This window comes from Denticeps clupeoides, chromosome 5, assembly GCF_900700375.1.
Source record: "Denticeps clupeoides chromosome 5, fDenClu1.1, whole genome shotgun sequence".
Lineage (NCBI taxonomy): Eukaryota > Metazoa > Chordata > Actinopteri > Clupeiformes > Denticipitidae > Denticeps > Denticeps clupeoides.
The window spans coordinates 4589840-4608655 of NC_041711.1; the positions used below are offsets into that span (position 1 = coordinate 4589840).

The window sequence follows — 18816 nt, forward strand, 5'->3', positions numbered from 1 at the left end:
ACCCCTCAACACCTCTAGGACCCAGACACACATTCCATGTCCAATACATCTCAAAGTCCATATAATTACTTCCACAATAAACTATTAATACTGAATATTGGCAGTGGTGGCCTAGTGGGCAAGGAAGCGGAGCCATTATTGCTGCTCCCTGGGGTACCTTTCATGGCTGCCCACCAATTTCTCAGGATGGGTTTAATGCATTGTGTTCGGAGTGTCGTGCTGTGGTGTGTCACATGTTGACAATTTCACTTTAAAAAGAAGCCACTGTTTATAGTGCTGACTTCTGGTTTCACGTATATATCTCCTGGGTGGCACAAAAGGAATTTAGCTTGGTAGCTTACTACCTTCTTTCTTACATTCTTTTTGGAAGGGATGCAGAATGTGGACTTGATGTGAGATCGGTGAATGCCAATCTCACATCTGTTAAAAGCTGAGCTCTAAGACTACATAGTCATGCATTTGGAAAGCGAAGCTGGTTTTCCGCCAGCTTGTTTCAGGATCTGTGCTGCTTCTGTGCACTTTTCCACCCCACCGTCCTCTGTGCACCCCATTCGTTGGCATCTGTCAGTGTGGGTGTCCTTCCCAGAATTCAAGTAGCACTTTAGGTCACCCGGCTAGAACTTCCCATTTAGGAAGGATTCATTTCAGTCTAATTTGTATAAGATGGGTGGAAACGGTGACTTTGGCATTCCTGAACAAGGTTTCAATTAACTGGTAATAGGGATGGATCCAACAGAAGAGGAAATGCGAAACATGCCTCATTTGATGGTTGGCTCAGGCCTCTTTGATTAATCATTGTCAGAATAAGCAGAGGGACCTGGTAAAACAATTAGAATGAAAAATACCACTGTATGTGTGTTGCCTTCTCAGTCTGTGGACAACCCGCTGTTTAGGTTTTTGAGTCCTTGTATATTTTTGTGGGGTAATTTTGATGTGCCGTTGCACAGCGTGGATCTCGTGGAAAATGTGCTTGCGTTTGTTGGTTCTTCGTTGCGGCGTTGAGTCCGAACCACACGCTCTATCAGTGAGTGTAAATAAAGACCTCAGCCTAATCTAATGTTAACGGCGCGGTGATGTATTGTAATAACTATGCCGCCCTCCTATTTACTTCTCTCACACTTAGGATCGGCTTGTGAGGTGTTGGCACAGAAGCAGTCTGCTGGTTGACGCACGTTTGTTCGTTTACGACAGAATGTGTTTCTCCGCTCATTAGTGTCATGATCCGGTCCGGCAGGGGTTGCTCCGGGTCCGGAGTTTCATGTTGGTCCTGTGTAATGTTTCCTCATCGTGTTCGCCTGTGTATGATGGTATAAAGCTGCCCTGTTTGTGTCTGTTCTCCCTCGGGTTATTGTTTGGTGATGTTCCCCTTGTCCTGTCTACCATGTATTAAAGCCCTGTCTCGTGGCGTTGTGCGTATGCGTCCTTCTTCCTCGTCCAGCCATCGTGACAGTGACATCGTGACAAATTTGACTTGTTTATTAAAGAACAGACTGCAGTACCACATGTGTTCAGAATCCTTAACACGGTATACCGTTCCCGGACAGCTCCCAGGTCAGCGTAGCCCCTCCTGTTGATGGGGACGGAACTCAGACTCGCCCCCACCTTGGATCAGCAGCTGTGTCGTGTGCATCGGGTCGCTGGGACCCGTGGAAGGACTTGACGCCCTGCGTTCGATTAGCGTTAATGCTAACATCAACAGAGGAGCACGCTCTGCCCAGGAAGCATAGCGAGGGAGAGCTGGGGCCGTCCAATAAAACCGAAACCCAAGAGCTCAGAAGTGGACATCGCGTTTCCTTTTATGTCACAACACCGGACAGGTTGCCTTCTTTGTTCCCTTTTTTCCGTCTTCTCCCCCCCTGCCTGTCCCCCTCGGCTTCGGTGATCGGCGCTCAGAAGAATGCCTCTCTGCAAGTGTTTATCCCCGGCTTTGAAGAGAGGTCCAATTCTCCGACCCGCCCGTGCTTTGTTGTTAAGTGCGAGCTGTATTAAATCATCCGGCCTGTCGGTACTTCATCACCATCTCACTCAGTCTGAGCGGGCTCACCGGAGGAAGTGGGGTTCTGCACCGCGGAGGCTGTCCTGGGGGTTTTGCAAGGCTTCCTAATGCACTTCTAATTGCACCGTGACACTTTTAATGCCCCGTCCTGTTTTTCTTGGACTCGTGTCTGTATGCGTTAGCCTTCTCACTTAGATGCTGGTTGATTGAGAGTGAATGCATGCATTTTTTCCTGTGGGTCTGCACTTTTCCAGTCATTTCAGAGACGTGGTGACTTGGTGGCTTCACCTTCAGAGGACGGGTCAGACCTCTTTATTTCAGGCAGTTATGGCTGCTTCAATCGCTGTCAGTAATCAGACTTCCTTTGCATAAAAAGTATTTGTATACACGCCAAGCAAACTAGTTTGTGCAAAGTGAGTTTGTGCAAAGAGTCCAGAGTGGTTGAGAGTGACAGTGTTGGAGTGTATTGGAGTTCTATGTACTGTTGTGGTTGAGCGCTCGTATAGCCCGCGGGAAGAAGCTCCTCCTCAGTCTCTCTGTGCCGGACTTCAGGGAGCGGAAGTGCTTCCCTGATCGCAGCAGAGAGAACAGTCCATTGTTGGGGTGGCTGAGGTCCTTCACCATCTTTCTACCGGTGAACGGGACCTTGGGTGGCCAAGCCTCATTGGTGCACACGTGGAACCTACCGTCACCTTCATAGAAGCAGTATCCCCTCATGACAGTGGCCTCTTTCAGCAGGATGACGTACCTTGCCACCTGCAAAATGGTTGAAGAAGGGCAACACAACATAATTCTGAGCTGTTGACCTTGCCTCCATTCGAAGCTTTGTTGGGGGGAAAAACTGATCCAGAATTGGTACCAGAAACCACAGCACACCTTTAGAGGTCCAGTTAAGTCCAAACCTCGACAGCTCAGGGCTGATTTGGCAGCAAGAAGGTTACCTATTCAATGCGAGGCAGGTGGTTATAATGGTACAATTATTCTTGTATAATTTAACTCGACTTGTCTGGTCTGGAAAGTGACCACCTTGCTGGTGGACGCTGAAGTCCTCTCGAGGGCATATTTGTTTTTAATGCTCGAGCACAGCAACATTAAGATGTTTTATGGGGTGTACCTTACAACAGGGCGGACGGTGGTGTTGTGGAGACTGTTAGTAGTTACCCAGACAGATACCAGTGCTATCAGCGTTCTTATCATACGCTTGTTATTTACTGCTATACTCCTAGAGCCATCCGTCAGTGCTCCCCTTGATAAAAATGTGATTGTACAATGCCAAGTTAGATCAAACAAGGCACTAGATCAGCCAGCGGGAGCCGGAACGGGTTTCGACGTCACAGGGCAGCGAACCTCAAACCAACTCGTTCCACATGCACAAAATAACCCAGTGGCTTATGTTTGCTCTTTAATTGACTAACATTTGCATTTGATTTTTAACAAGCCGCCTTATAAAAAGCCTGTGTGAGGGCAGGTGATGATACGGAGGCCGTAAACAGGCAAAGGAAACGCACCTTTCTTTTATGGCCAAGCATAAACAGTAGTTTACGACCGGCGTTTTACTGTCACATTGCATAACAGGCCCCGCTTCAGAAGAGGCCTGAAGGCCGCCACCGCGGGCTGGCCTTCAGAAACCATGTGCGGTGAACACGGCGGGTCGACCCCAAAACATCCTCTTATCTCCCTCTCTGGCCGCGGGGCGGCCTTCACCTCCGCAGCGCCGAGGCCTGTATCTCGCCCGGGCCGAATAGACCTCGCTGGTTTTATAGCTTTACCACTCTCTGTCTGTGACTCTTCGGTGGTGATAGTGTTCAAAGGTGCTTCTCACCCAAAGATAACAGTTTACAGTAGTTAATTGGTGATTAAATGTCCAGATGCCCCTGTAAAATTTCGCTACCAGTGTTATCGCATTCCAAATGTTTTTTATGGTATTTCTGCAACAGCTGTACAATAAAAAAAAAAGATAATTTCCTGGAGACGTTTTGCAGTGGAATACTGCACCAAAAGTCAGTGTAGTATGTATTCATCATCATCATCATCATCATGCCTCCTACTGTCATTTCATTCCTGCCAATGCCACTTTCACACCCAGCAGTCTGTCAGTACCGGAAGATTTATGGCTCCAGGTCGGCACAAACAGGATATCATACCATACATAATTGCATTTTAAACAGCACAGCGTGCTTCATTTATTTTTTCCACACAGCACCTCACTTCTGCCTTGGCCGGCTAAGTGGTGGAAATTCAAAACAGAACATGACGTGGCACTATTCATAAATCTCTCGGCAGATTACGAGACACTCTTCATTCATACCTTTCGTTATACCTGTAGTGCAATTTGGGCTGATTTGAGTTGCCATTTTTCAGATTTGGCAGAATATAATTAGATATTACGAATTTTCCACTGGTCATACATGCTCATAACCAAAATTTATTTAATTGAAAAATGTGGACACACATTCTCTTTTCTCCCTCTAATTTATTCTTTTTGAATATAATTTCGACATTTATCTCAAATCGTATCTCTTCAGTAACAAGATGATCTTTTTCTTGGAGATCTGCGTGCGTTTGTCGCTGGAGCTTGAGAAAAGAAGAGGCCACCCTCCTCCCTTGTCTGTCTCCCTCGTTCCCTCTCTCCCCGTCAAATATTTATAGCTGATGGGAGATAAGATTATTCCAGCTTCGGACCTTGCAGTGCCAGCTGCTGCAGACCTTTGCCTCACAATAAAGTAAGATGGGTTCCAGGCAGGGGGGAGGACTGTTTTAGTTGGAGCTGGTCCTGCAGGCCTCCCAGAGTTGGGCTGTGGAGCTCTGCTCCTCTCCCACTGTCCACCATCTTTGCTCCAGACGCTTGCCTCTGTGCTCCTCTCTCCATTCCCAACTGTTCTGCAGTGGGATGAGGATCTGTGCTTGCAGCAGGGTGGTCGCCAGTTCCTGGTGTGAACCCAGCGTCTCGCACGATTCACAAAATCATGTCCAGGTCAGATGATTCCCTGAATGAGGGGCTATGCTGATTCGGGTGCATTCTCATGCTCAGTGGTGACTGTAATAATGACGCAATGGTTTGACTAGAAAGGGTCATGGCCTCTCGCACGTCTCTTTCCTGTACGAGTATCGCAGCATGTGGAGATACCAGTCTTCATCCAGCCTCGTCCTCAAGGTTCTTTCACGACTGGAAAATTATTTTTGCTTTGTGGTGAAAAAAATCTGGGCTTTGTGGGCAAAGTTGTTGCAATGTCTGAGCCCTGGGCAAGTGAAGAGGATTAAAAAAAATGTTAAAAGAAATATTAAAATCACCCGGTACTGGTGCAGTGCAACAACATCTAGTACTTTGGAGAGGGAAGGAAGATGATCTCTCAGTGCAACTGAAAGTAACATGACTGAAGGTGATTTAATGAATCCACTAGTGTGCCATAGCGATCCTTTGTTTAATGATTTTATTATGTCCGATTTAGGGCTGATTTTATGACAGATGGACAGAGCTCATTTTGTTATCATGACGGTTTTTATCCCCTCATGTCAGGTGTGCCATTCTGTGGTTGTCTAGTAGCTCAGCTTATCTCTGAAACAACTGCATTTACTTTTAGTTATATTACGTTGATGCTGCACTGCTTTTTTTATGATTGCCTTTACGCTGCTGAAGAAATACTACCTGGCTGTGGTGCCCTCTAATGGTTACTCTGTGTGGTGAACATGTGTACGTGCAGGGATCCGGTGAAATTGACGTTTTTTTTTTTGTTTTTTTTTATGTTACTGACAATTGAACCTTCATTAGCCAATGACATTTACTGTGAACAAATCAAGCTCTGGGTCTCAGCACAAGCTGAATTCTGGGACATATTCTCAGCTGTGAGGTTTATTGCAACAAATCACAGGTCCACATGCAGCCTGTTAAACTCTATTATTCAGGGGGATTTTTTTGTGTGTGTGTGTGTGTGTGTGTGTGTGTTTACTCCCCTCATCCCCTCCACGTTCCCCAAGCACCCAGGCGCTGCTTGTGTATCTTGTCCCAGGGTCAGCTGGGCGTGGAGGGCAATTATGACCTGCCAAAGAGCGGCGGAGGAAGCATAAAACGATCTTATCTTTCCAGTCTCGGAGATCCTCCCTGCACTGTCCGATGGGGACGATAAGATAAGGCGCCGTGGCGTATCAGCCATTCCCATCAACCACTGTGCCAAGTGGCCGCTGGCCTACAGTGGCAGGCGTCAGACTGGCGAGCAGTGGCGTTCATTATCCTACAGGCGCTGTACACAGAGACATGTGTGTGTGTGTGTGAGTGTGTGAGTGTCTGCTGCCTGGACGTCTCAGTCAATGATAAAGATTCAGGAAGACGCCATAAGGTGCCGTTTGTTGCTTACTTTCCCATCAGTGTTGCCATGGAAACATGGTGTCCTAGCCATCGATGCAAGTGAGAGTGCTGATGATTATCATGGCCTCTTTTGCTCACCAGACATCACGCACTATTGCTTCACTGTGTCATTATAGCTTTTTTGGGAAAAAGGGTAACAGATGCATGTATCCCATCATCCTCCTCCATCCTATAAACAGCACTCTAATGGCCTCTGACTGACTATCACATCTTGGGGACAAAGGTTTGTTTTATAGGCTGAATATCATACTAACTGGCAATTCTGGAAGTGGCAAAAGGTTGGCTAATAAAGGCATTACTTGTATTTTTATCTATGGGCAGATAGCTACTAGCTAGTAATCGTCTATTATCTGCAGCGATAAGGGCAGAGGAAAGACTCGGCTCAAAGGGTACTCCGAGCTGAACTCGCCATCCGTCAAATCACCCGACCGGAGGCCATGTTGCCACCTCGTTCCCCGCACATGGCTGCCTGTGTTATGCAGGTTATCAGCGGGACCTTCTTCTTCTTTTTTTTTTTTTTTTTTTACTGGGGCTGTTAACTCCGTATATACCCAGTGCGCCTTGTGCTGCTGAAGAATAGAATGTGGGAGGAGAAAAGAGCAACTCTTTTACTCATGTGTGGAACCTACTGATATGATTTTAAAAGATACCCGCAGCCCTCTGGTGTCATTGTGCTGTTTCCATTGCTTCAAACACTCATCAGGTAGCAACTCACTTCCTATGTGGAACGATTGCATTTTTCACAAAGATGTATAATAACGGGTCAGATTCGCAGATCTGCAACAGTGTTGGCACCAGGGGTCATATCAGCAGCTCACTAGCAGCTGAACATGTGAATGCTAGTTGCCATGTTCAACCCCGAGCTGCTGAACACGCCAAGTCTGACCCTGAAAGCACCTTCACTAGTTATGTTTAAAAAAGTGGGGAAGAAGCTGTTTGAATGAAGATGTATATGACAATAAGCCTACATGCATTTCAATGGTGCATACCGTACATATTGTGATATTTTACAGTTCACTGTAAATGTAAAAACAGAGCTGATAAACAAGATGCTGTGCATCTGTGATCTGGGGACTGAACCGAATTTTAACTGTATTGTCTTTTAACAGACTGAACTAGTGGACACCAAAAACGTTAAGATAAATTGCATATGATTAAATAAAATATCTAAGGCTGGTGTGGTGCTTGAGCCAGCACCATATTATTTACATTTGCAGTATATTTAACACCCCTATAGCTAACCCATCTATAAGGTTGATTCAACAGGCTCTAACTCAATTATTTGAATCTCAAAAGTGCTTCTCTTGTGAAATGTCGACCCACCGTATCTACCACAGTACCTCAGACAACCATAAACCTCTGCTGTCACTGTTGTTGGGTTGACTTCAGACAGCTCAATACTACTTTTTTTTGCCCTATCTCTGACAAGCTGTTTTTCCACACAACCTAAGATAACCTCACTGTTATGTCACTATGTGGCATTGAAAATGATTTCGGGAACCGAGTCTGAAATTCTGGCGCGAATGCAGTGGCCAGGCCTCAGCGGCTGGGCGGTGGTGGCGGCGGTTCAGTTGTCATTCGGCTTCAGCCTCTGAGTCCTCCTGTGATCCTGTGTTTGTCTTCTGGCTAGACATCGGCTATAATGAGCTCTGATTAGTTAACTCGTTTCAAAAGCCTCAGCTATTCTTGGCTTTGGCCGCCTACGCGCACTGGGGTTAGGGGCAGGATTCTTCAGAGGTTTTACTGAGACTACTGGGGAAAAAAAGGGGCGCTAGATTTGCCCCCTCATCTTACCCCACCCGGCCTGCCTCCCGAAAATGCGGCCCGGCCCCCACCTCAGCCTCCTCGCGAGCACACACCCTTCACCTCAGCCAAGGGCAGAACTCCTAATAGCCTGCAGATGTCGGGATGCTCGGTGAGCGCGGGGTTACAGTTGTCACACGTGCCGGAGTCGCCACCTGCGCCTGGGCCAGCCCTGTTTTTCTTTCCGTCAGTGAGGTAGACAAATATGGCCGGCGCGGGTCCTGTCTGGGTCAGACGCAGCACAAGAAGCGAGGTTTATTTACCGGCGAGATGACTTTGGGATGGCAGGGTGTTGGATGCGGAGTGGAAAGTCTATTTTGGGCATGGGAGCTTGTCACTGCCAGTTCGCTTCTGACGTTCTTGACCCAGCTGTGTTGGTCGAGGCAGGCCAGGCTCATTTGTGTGTCTGTGCTTAATATGCATTCCATTAAAAATGTGTACGGTGAGTTTTTTCCTTCCAGGCAGTAGGTCCTGAAATTAACACCCAAGTATGCTCTTGATCTGTCACGTTTGACCTAGAAGGACAGGCATTTTTCTGTGCAGCTTGGAGCCAAATGGAACCATACAGGAGGATCTTTGTGAGCTGTTGGAAGCCAATAGGAACTGATGTCAGATGTGAAGTCAACAAGTTGAACATATGCGTCTCTCCAAAGCAAGGAGCTTTTGCTGTGATGGCAGCATCTCTCCACCACCTCAAGTTAGACAATGGGGATGGTTTCCAACAGTCCTGAAGGTTCATGCTGAACACTTCATTATCATTCACTCATGTTAATGAGCATCTCATGAAGGGGCTTTTAATGATGACATTAGTGAACAAAGCTGCCATGAAGGTAAAAAATAGCGGCAATGGAAAGGTAGGAGATGGCATGTTATGTATCGATGTGGAGCTTTTAATCTGCAACAAAAAGGGCTGTTTGGTAGTTAGTTCCTCCACTCCAAGAGCAGTTCTTTTTTGTTTAAATGAGTTATGTAAATACATACGTACAAAATGATTAATGTTACATTAATGAACTTGCCCCATGCACTAGGTCCTATATACTGCAGGAAGAAAGCAGAGTTAATAGCATCTTACCATCTCTACTGCAGTTATCAGAACACCAAAGGAAGGAATATCTTTTGTAATATGGGGTCCATTCACACAATATCAATATCCTGTGTCTTTGTGGAAGGTGCCCTCTGTTGAGGATTTGGACCTTGCCAGACCTGTAAGTTAATTTCATGGGTGTTAACTTTTTCCAGGCAACTTTTTCTGATACGGTATCAGATGAGGCACAGGGAAACATGGGGCTATTTTGGGTTGTGTGTGGTTGAAACGACCAGACCACTAGCTGTGTTCCGTCTGTAGGTTCTCCTCTGTGTCAGCAAGGTTGAGAGAAAAAGTGAGACCATTAAACGGATAAAGCGAGTCAGAGTGATGGGCTCGTGGTGCCCTTTACTGGGAGGAAATGGAGGAGAAGTGGCTCCATTGGTAGCAGATGGGCCTGTTTCCTGGATCTCAGTCACGGCAGAAATCCTAGAAGGCCTCCAAATTTGTTCGCCAGATTTACAGTCCGATAGAGTACCTCGCTTCCACAAGGATGTGTTTATTTGTCTGGACCAGCGGCACCGTGGGCTCTCATTCTCTTTTTTTTTTTTTTACTTTCTCTGATCACGTTGCCCCATCTCTCACTCTCTCTCTCCCTCTCTCTTACAGGCCCATGTCATGTTATTGTTTCCCTTCTCTGTTTTCTGCTTTTCTTCACCTCAGGCAATTTTCATGATTCCCACAAACCCCCCCCCGCCAACCTTCCGGAAGCCTGAGCTGTGGACAGATGAGTTCACAGATTTTGTCAGAAAGTGCCTGGCGAAGAATCCAGAACGGAGGGCCACAGCCACCCAGCTTCTACAGGTGTGTGTGTGTGTGTGTGTGTTTGTGTTTTCCAAGACAAAATACTGACTGTTAGCACATTTATTAATGAAGTCCATAGCAGTAAAAATGAGCCATCGTGTTTTTATTGCTGCTATCGCCGCTGCGTTTGTCCACACGATCCAGTATCACGCTCCCCAGGGAGGCACAGTGAGGTTATGGACCATCACTTTTCATGTCTCGGCTTTTGTGTGTTGAATTTGGCTACAGATTATGACTGTAAGGAAAACAAAGACCGTCGGGGTGGACGTCTCACAGCGATTGGAGCCAGTGGAAAGTCTCGTGATGTTTGCTCCGTAAGAATAGCCGTTTCTCGATGATGCTCATTTAAAGGAATGAATGAATTGGGAGGAAGCGGCTTTTGATAGTGGCGGAGGGACTAATTTGCCACGTTGTTCATGTTCCATGGCGTGGAATGGGCATTTCTGTGCCCTTTCTGCCAATCAAAGCTGATGAAGCCCGACTCTATCAGGGTTTGATGTGAGCCGTTGATTAAAAGAGGTTGGGCACTTTCCGGAAAGCGCTCCAGGGTGGGATGCCTTTCGCGCCCTGATGAAGAAGCACTGCGCCGGTTTCCATTTCTACAGCGGCCCCGAGCTTCAGAGCACCGCTTCAAGAGTTTTTTAATAACCTGCCTCCCCGTGGGTGAGCTCCAGCCCCTCCCCTCCTTCGGTGTGATTGATGGCGCTCCCGCCTCCTAAGCTGTATTCAGGGATCGCAGCATTATAAGAACTTGACTCTGGTGTTGAGTCAACACGAGCAGCAGTTGCATAGCTACAGTCTGGACAGTCGCAGTAGCAGTAGCATAACGCTGCGCGTGAGTTGCATTCACTTTGTAAAGTTTTCCTGGCATGTTTCATCTAACAAATGACACGGAATGAGCTCTAAACTCAAGTGTTCCCAGAACATGATTAAATGAAGTCAGTAAGGATTAAAATGAAAGGGGAAAAAATGTGATCTGCTCGTATATGTATGTAATCACGTTAACAGTTTATCCTGTGGCCCATGGAAACTTTTCGTTCATCATGTAGATGATGCTATTCGACATCCCATAATGTCCCATATATATCTTACGATGCCAAGATATGTGGGCAATATCTCAACATAGTGTTCCTGTTCCATCTTTTTCTTCCTGCAGCATCCCTTTATTAAGGATGCAGAGCTGGTGACCATCCTGAGGGACCTGATCACAGAAGCCACAGACATGAAAACCAACAGGCAACGGGAGCAGCAGAGGGAGCTGGAGGAGGAGGAGGAGGAGGAAAATTCGGTGAGACATCATTACACCCAAGACACAGCATCTGCGTTTCCCATCATCGTTTTCTTCTGCAGAAACGACTTACCATCGCTGAAGCATCTCACATGTCTTATTAGTTGTTCTTGTGAGTAGCAAACATTCCCTTTGTTCTCTGCTAATTAAAAATAGGAAAATTAATTAGTCGAGAAACATTAGCAGAATGTTTTTTTGACCAAATTGTCAAAAACCTTTTATAATGCTGTAAACTGGGCATAATCAGTCAGATAAAATGTCCATCAGTCAGATAAAAAGACAACTGAATGTGATGTGATTGTCATTGTAAAACACTGCAGGACAGTGACACATAATGAAATGTTAGTAAGCAGTGGGCAGCCATGAAAGGCGCCCGTGGAGTAGTATGTTGGTGACGGTACCTTGAACAAGGGTTCCTCAGTGGCACCCTTCCGATTACCCACTAGGCCACCGCTGCCCCAAACTGAATGGGCAAAAGCATCAGTTTCATACTGAATCGCTTTACAAAGTCACTGGCCAAAACAAGTGCTCATTAAGGGAATCAAATGGTGACCCCTGATGGTAAAAGCCATCAGAGCTGATAACCTGTGGCCCTGCAGCCGGTAGGCGATCCTCTCACCATGGTCACCGCCGGACAGCGGCAGGGACGGAATTATTGTGGATGAACTTCCTCCGCTGTGGTCCTGTCTGTGCCCTCTCCAGAATGTGGCACAGCCTGTTCAGCGCAACTCTTGCCCTGTCAGAGATTTAGAAAGCTGCTGGAGGGCATTCCGCACATCGTTTGAAATCATGGAGTCTGGAGTGTCTGTGTGGACGTAGCCCGGAGGGAGGATAATACCCCCCGCACTCCCCACAGCCTGTGCTCCCGCCATGCTGGGCAGAGGGTCGAGCAGCTGAGGCGGTGTTGGGGGGGGTGTGTATAATGAGAGGATGATGAGGTTTGGGGCTTGATTGGGAGCGTGGGGTCTGTAGAGAATCAGGGTAAGATTGAAAGTGGTGGGGGTGTGTTGGTGGTGAGCTGTGGGTGCAAAAGGAAAGCCTCAGTTGCTGGGTGATGGGAATCAACACTTGTAAATATAGCCACCGCTGATGTCTGATGTCTGATGGCTGATATATGACTATTTCAGTCAGTGGCCTTTATGGGGGCCTTGTGTTGTCGGTTGGAACAGTGGATGAACCTGAGACAGTTACATATAACAAAGTGGGAATACATGAGGGATCCCTGCCCCCACACTGCTGGCACACGCTGACTGTCACACTGCGAAGGCAACAAGCCACTGGAGGAGTTCAATTCACACACACACACACACACACACACACACACACACACACACACACACACACACACATTTTCCCCCTTTGAATGGCGGGCTGTCCTGTCCCGCCATTTGAGTGACGTCTCTACTCCTGGGAAAGCTGTAATTTACGTCCGCTGCCTTATTGACTTTTGTTGGTTTTGCTGCTGTCCTCCAGGGTTCACATGCATCTCCATGCCAAAAAAGAGGCGCAGCGCCTAATGGTTTCAGACATTCATGTGCGGGGCTCAGACACTAATGCCAGAGCGTTGTGGATTTTGGAAATCGCTGGCATGATTATCGGGGTAATCCTGAAATTGGAGACAGTATTACGCCGGGCCTGTCATTCATTGGATGTGTATTGACTACCGTCGCCTCCAATTAGACCAAACATTCCCACAATGTGTCGCCCCAAAAGCCACCTTAATGTGCACTTTTAAACAGCCGTTCTCAGTTTGGCAGCAGGAACACTCTATTACCTCCATAATCAGATGCTGCTGACCTGTGACCAGGCGTGTTTTCCCATGAATCTTTGGGGCAGTGGGCAGCGGTGTTATCCCAGGCCAGCGTCAGGTACTGCCTGGACGTGCTGATGGAGTCATTTGTTTTTGCACATTAATTCAATTGGCTCCCCAGACCTGGCCTTGGACACTGGCTTCCCATTGGCCACCTGCAGGTGTTTCCTCACTAGGGCCTGGAGGTAGGGCTCCATCACCAGCTGTGGCTGGTGTGTTAGTTTGTTCTTGGACTCTGAGGACACTAACAATATTTAACATCTTTATAGTGTCACTTAAACATGTTGTCCTTAATCTATTTAAGAACACGTGGATATGACATTTATTATCTAAACTCAGTCTACCTTGAGCCCAAAAAGATTTGTGCTTTCTTAAAATTCCTTTCCTACGGATCCATTTTCACTGCCCTGTATCAGAACGTTGAACATGGAGAGAACTGCTAACTTGCTTCCTGTGACTCGGACCCTTTTGTTGGAGTGTCATTATTTCTTACAGAAGTGACCGTTTAAGCCCATAGCAGTGTTTGACAGCACCGCCTACTTCCTGATTCTGGACAATCCCCTCCTGTCAGTTACACATGCAAATGCAGTTCACCTTCCCCATTCCTCCTCCGTTTTCCTTCAGTTTCCTTTTTGTTCATAATACACTTTGTTTACAGGCCATCTGCAAACATTACAAAAAATGTGATCTCAGGACCATGGCAAGTACCAAACCAAAAATGCCGATTATCCCTGCTTTTAATTTCAAGCAATCTTACTGTGGAACAAGTGAATCTGATATTCATATAATGTGCCCTGGTGTCTTGATTTAGATAGTGACTCTGACCACTGTGCAGTTTGTAATTTTAGCGAACACAGTGTTATGACCACTGACACCAGACACCTGGGATTGTGGTGAGATACAGTAAGAGGACAGTCAGCTATTGAAGTTGTCTGGTAGGCATCTGTGAGATTTTAGTATGATGCTCTATTGGAGGAAGACTGGCTGGAATATTGATATTCTCCAACAATGCTGAATGATTGAGGTTTTGATTTGAATCAATTGTGTTGTGTGCTGGTCAGACAAGTTGGACTCCCCAGTGTGTCCCACAAATACACAATATATGCTGGCTGACATATCGTCACCAACTGTGACCAAATATGATGGTCTTGATGAACTCCAATGGAAACGCATGACACAGATAATGGTCAAATACAGGGACCTTCTGCTCTCACTGACAGCCATATTTACTACCTGAATGTTTTTTCTTTACCTAGCAGAAAAATAACTTGATTGTCTAATTTTAAAACTTTGTATTTTTTCCTATATGCTAGACTTGGTCATAAAGTTAGTCAGAAAGTATAGTGTGCTTCCTGGTACCAGATATCACAGGACATCTTTAGACGCCTTGAAACGTGCCTGAACGTTTGAGGGAAATCTATACAATATTAGGTTTAAAACTTTTTAATTTTTTAATGTTTTGGCTTATTGTTTTGTGTGTGTAGGAAAATGTTGGTTTCATTTTGTGAAGACACGAAATTTGATCGACTCTAGAGTCCAGGTAAAGTTCTTTGCCCATTACAGTACAGGACTTGTGTCTACCATCTCCCCATACATTTGCCTTTCATTATCCGAAGCGGTTCTCCGATGGACTTGGCAGAGTGAGCAGCTGTGTCCTACTGCTCCGTGATGTAATTCCTCAAAGATGTTCCTCAGATCCGAGTCACTTCACGCCTGCTTTCCGAACTTCAGTGACTGCTCCAGCCTTATGGAAGCAGTGATCAGTGTTTCATGTGGATGAGCCTTCTGGTTTTTGTGGCTTTATTGAGTGGAGAGTTCCCTCAGGTCATTAATACTCTGGCAGCAGAACCGCACAATATAACATTCGCCCTCCAAGCACAAAACAAAAGACAATGGATGCTTGATGTGTTGTTCGGAAGATGTGTTTTGTGCGTTCGGTGTGTTTTAAATAAGCGGCCGGAGCGGTGGGTTCAGCTCCAGGTGTAACGCCATTCCAATGTCCTGGGACCATATTTATGAGCCTTGTCTCCAATTTGATTCACGTCAATGTCTGTGAAAAGAACGACTCTGTGCACAGGCCAGACACAATCAACTACCCCAAATCCATAACCTTAGGAACAGATTTTTATCAAATCACCCCTAACATATGGATTGCATGGTCTAGTTTTTATATTTTTACCATTTTACACTCATTTCATCTCATTCAACATACTATATACTATCAGAACAGCTCTTTGAAGGCTCTTTACTTTTGTAATTGAAGTCATTAAGATTGGTCCGGCAGTCAATGAAGACCATCCTGTTAAGGCACCATGGAAATGTCTACCTAACACAACACCACTCATTACAGCACCTAGGATACCTCCGCATCCCACCAATGCAAAACACAAATTCACAATCCAGCAGCATGGCCAAAGTGTCTCCGGCAATCACCTCACGCCAGTGGGGACAGGCCAATCAAGGCTTACCCATGTGGGGACAGGGTTTTGTGGACTAGCAGAAGAGCTGGGGGAGGCTGCTACCCTGGAAGTGGCTTTAGCAAATGAAGGCTTCCTCTGGAAATGACCAATTAGGAACAATATGGAGCTGGTTTCCTCCTGTGCCAGTTTGGATCGCAGCTCTGACGCTCCTAATGCGATAGGATCGGAGGGATGCGTGGAAGTGGTTTGGACTGGAGCAGCATGAAGTGTTTCCTTTCTTAACCTCTTGGAAGAGGATGGAGGAAGGGGGGAAAAAAACCCCGCCCGAGTGCATAATCACTGCTCTGTGGTGCGGCGCTGGCCTAATTGATTTCAGATCCCCTGCAGGGCCATCGCTAGATTGTACAGTACAGTGGGTCGCTTGTCTGACTGGCCACACTTTGAATACGGTTCCTGCTCCAAATTCCCTATTAGCACATCTCTAGGTGAAAGCGCAGCCCCGTCTGGTGCTTACAACAAAAGTTGAGTAGAACTGACGTCTTTGGGACCCCGGACAACCTGAATGTCAAAGCCATTAGCCATTGTCGAAGGACTACGTTAGCGCTGTTGCCCTTGATTTGCTTGTTCTTGGGGAAATTAGGAGGAAATAGAAAGTGAGTGATTGTGTAACTGTGTCTTTGGGGTTGGAGCAGAACCCGGCACTGGCGGTGGATGGTGTCAGGGAGCAGACAGGGTTCACGTTCCCAGCCAGGGTGTCTGCGGTGGCCTGAGCCCAGCTGTTCCTCCAGCCGACGCGGGACAGACGCTCCGTCAGGCTTCGTCATCTCCTCCGCCTGCCACTCTAGGGCACCCCCTTGTCCCTAGATCGAGGAGCGGATCATCTCCTAGGCCAAGGGGTCTTTAACACCCCCATGGAGGTTAGCATGGTCCCGGGTCTGTGATGGAGCAGGCAGCCTGGCTGTAACCTGATCTGCTTTAATCTGATGTGATTAAGCCTGGGTGATACCAATCTCCCACGATGCCATCGACTCTGACAGTCCCCGATGGGGTGCCATTTGTAAAATGTCAGCAATCACCATCACCTCGCCATTGGCTCTTTTGGTGTTTCAGTTTGTTAGCCTGATTGTCGCCGTCACTCTTCTTCTCTGCCATTTCCATGCCTGGTTCTCTCCATTCCCTTAACCGAGTCTGGCCAAGGCTTCAACTTTTATCAAACGTATTTTTACGTGCAAGTTTCTGTTTCACAGTCGCACGTTGCACTTAGGGATTTAAAATAAGGTCACATGATTGGATAAATGTGGGTGTTCCCCCGACCACTGACCACACTGGGTCTTTAGAGAGATGGTCAGGCTTTTTGCGGCATACCTGCTAATGTGCTTCATTCATGGGGCGATACGAGCGTCTGTCCGTGTGCGTCAGGCACACCCGCTTTGGGCGCGGTAACAGCAGTTGGCCACATTAAAGCCTGCAAGCATGGAGAGAGAGAAGGACCACACATCAATCACCGGCCTCTACACCGCCACTCTCCGCATTAGCTCAAACGTGCTGAGAGACGGATGAAGGAGAACTGAAGGCCATTAGACAGGCAAGGAGGGGGCTGGTGGATGGAAATGGAGCGAAAAGAGCGGGTTTGGAAGCGCTCCCGAGGAGGACACGGCGGTGTGCCCGCAAAACAGCCGCACCAGCCATGGGTCAGGCCCGTGGCATAGGCAGTATTGGCAAATGCCAATCCAGGGGGCGCCATAAACGGAGGAAGACAAAGAAAAGTTGACTAGTTGGTATTAATGTGCCTTAAAATGACATTGAAGCCCACATGAATTTTCCTGCACAGCAAAGCCTATTAGGTAGTAGTAGTAATAAAAAATGATGTTAAATAACTTTCCTATGAGGCCAGTGGAGCGCCGCCCCCTTCCCTGTCCACTACGGCAAGCCAACAGGGCCAAAAATCGGCAAGCTATCTATGAGTTTTTAAAGGTAACGGCAAAAGCGCTTAAGCGTAAAAGCGCTTAAATCTTTGTTAGGGCCAGGCCTGTATGGACATGCCACATGCAAGGCCCCTGGGGTGAAGGTGAACAGGCGTGCAGACACTCCACACACAGAGTCCGGTGACGCTCGAAGTGCGTTATTTCAGGAAAATAAACGGTTGCGGGAGATCTCGTCACTGAACGCCCACCAGGCTGTCTCAGTGAGACGGGGACTAATGGAAACGGGTGATGCAATGTTTGCACAGAGTCGTTTTATGTGTTTCTAGGTGTGCAAGTGTTTTTTTTTTTTTTTCTTTTGGTCAGTTTAGACAGTTTTCAGACTGCAGGGCTAGCAGATGCTAAGGGCTGAAATTAGACTATGCAGATTGAACGGAGTCCAGCAATAAAGCTGTCTGCAGAACTTAGTTTTCCCAGACACTATTTTCCTACATCATAACAAAAAAGTAAATTTCACCCACCCAGGGGACTCTAGTGGAGTGTCAGGAGCTGAAACCATGATATACGCCCTTAAGTAATAAAATAGCCACTTGCTCTTGGAGACATTTCACATACCGTACTCGACTTCTTTCACCAGAGTCTCCCGTGTGGTGAAGTGATACTATTTGAATATTACATATGAAAATATCCACATTGCCTGATGAGTACCAAACTGTGACAAAAATAGAATCATTATCCGGTGAAAGTAGTATTTTTATTACTTTGTGTGTGTGGACTGTATTTGTAATAATTCCAGTGTTAGTATATTTGTGAGAAAAGAAGCTTTATTAAGTTTTGACCCCTATGTCAAGTAGTTAATTATTTCCACAGCACCCAGATATTACACATATGATACCAAAGAGGCAGAGCAGGGATTGGCACCCCATTTTTTTTTAGCAAAGAGGTATCCTCATTAAGGATGAACTCTATCACATGCTTGGGATTTTTCAGGAAGAGGAGGTGGAGGTGAATTAAAAAAGTGAATTGATTGTCACATGTGATACACAGCAGCACAGCACACAGTGCACACAGTGAAATTTGCCCTCTGCATTTAACCCATCACCCTGAGTGAGCAGTGGGCAGCCATGACAGGCTGCCCGGGGAGCAGTGTGTGGGGACGGTGCTTTGCTCAGTGGCACCTCAGTGGCACCTCAGTGGCACCTTGGCGGACTGGGATTCGAACCGGCAACCTTCTGATTACGGGGCTGCTTCCTTAACCACTAGGCCACCACTGCCCACACCAAGGTGAAGACAGGTTCACGCAGTGTGGGAACAGTGTGGGCCACT

At 46.9% G+C, this 18816-nt stretch overlaps 1 pseudogene; it reads left to right on the forward strand.

The window, feature by feature from the left end:
* Positions 1-18816, forward strand: part of LOC114789832 (serine/threonine-protein kinase 3-like) — a 55841-nt pseudogene that overhangs the window by 9263 nt on the left and 27762 nt on the right.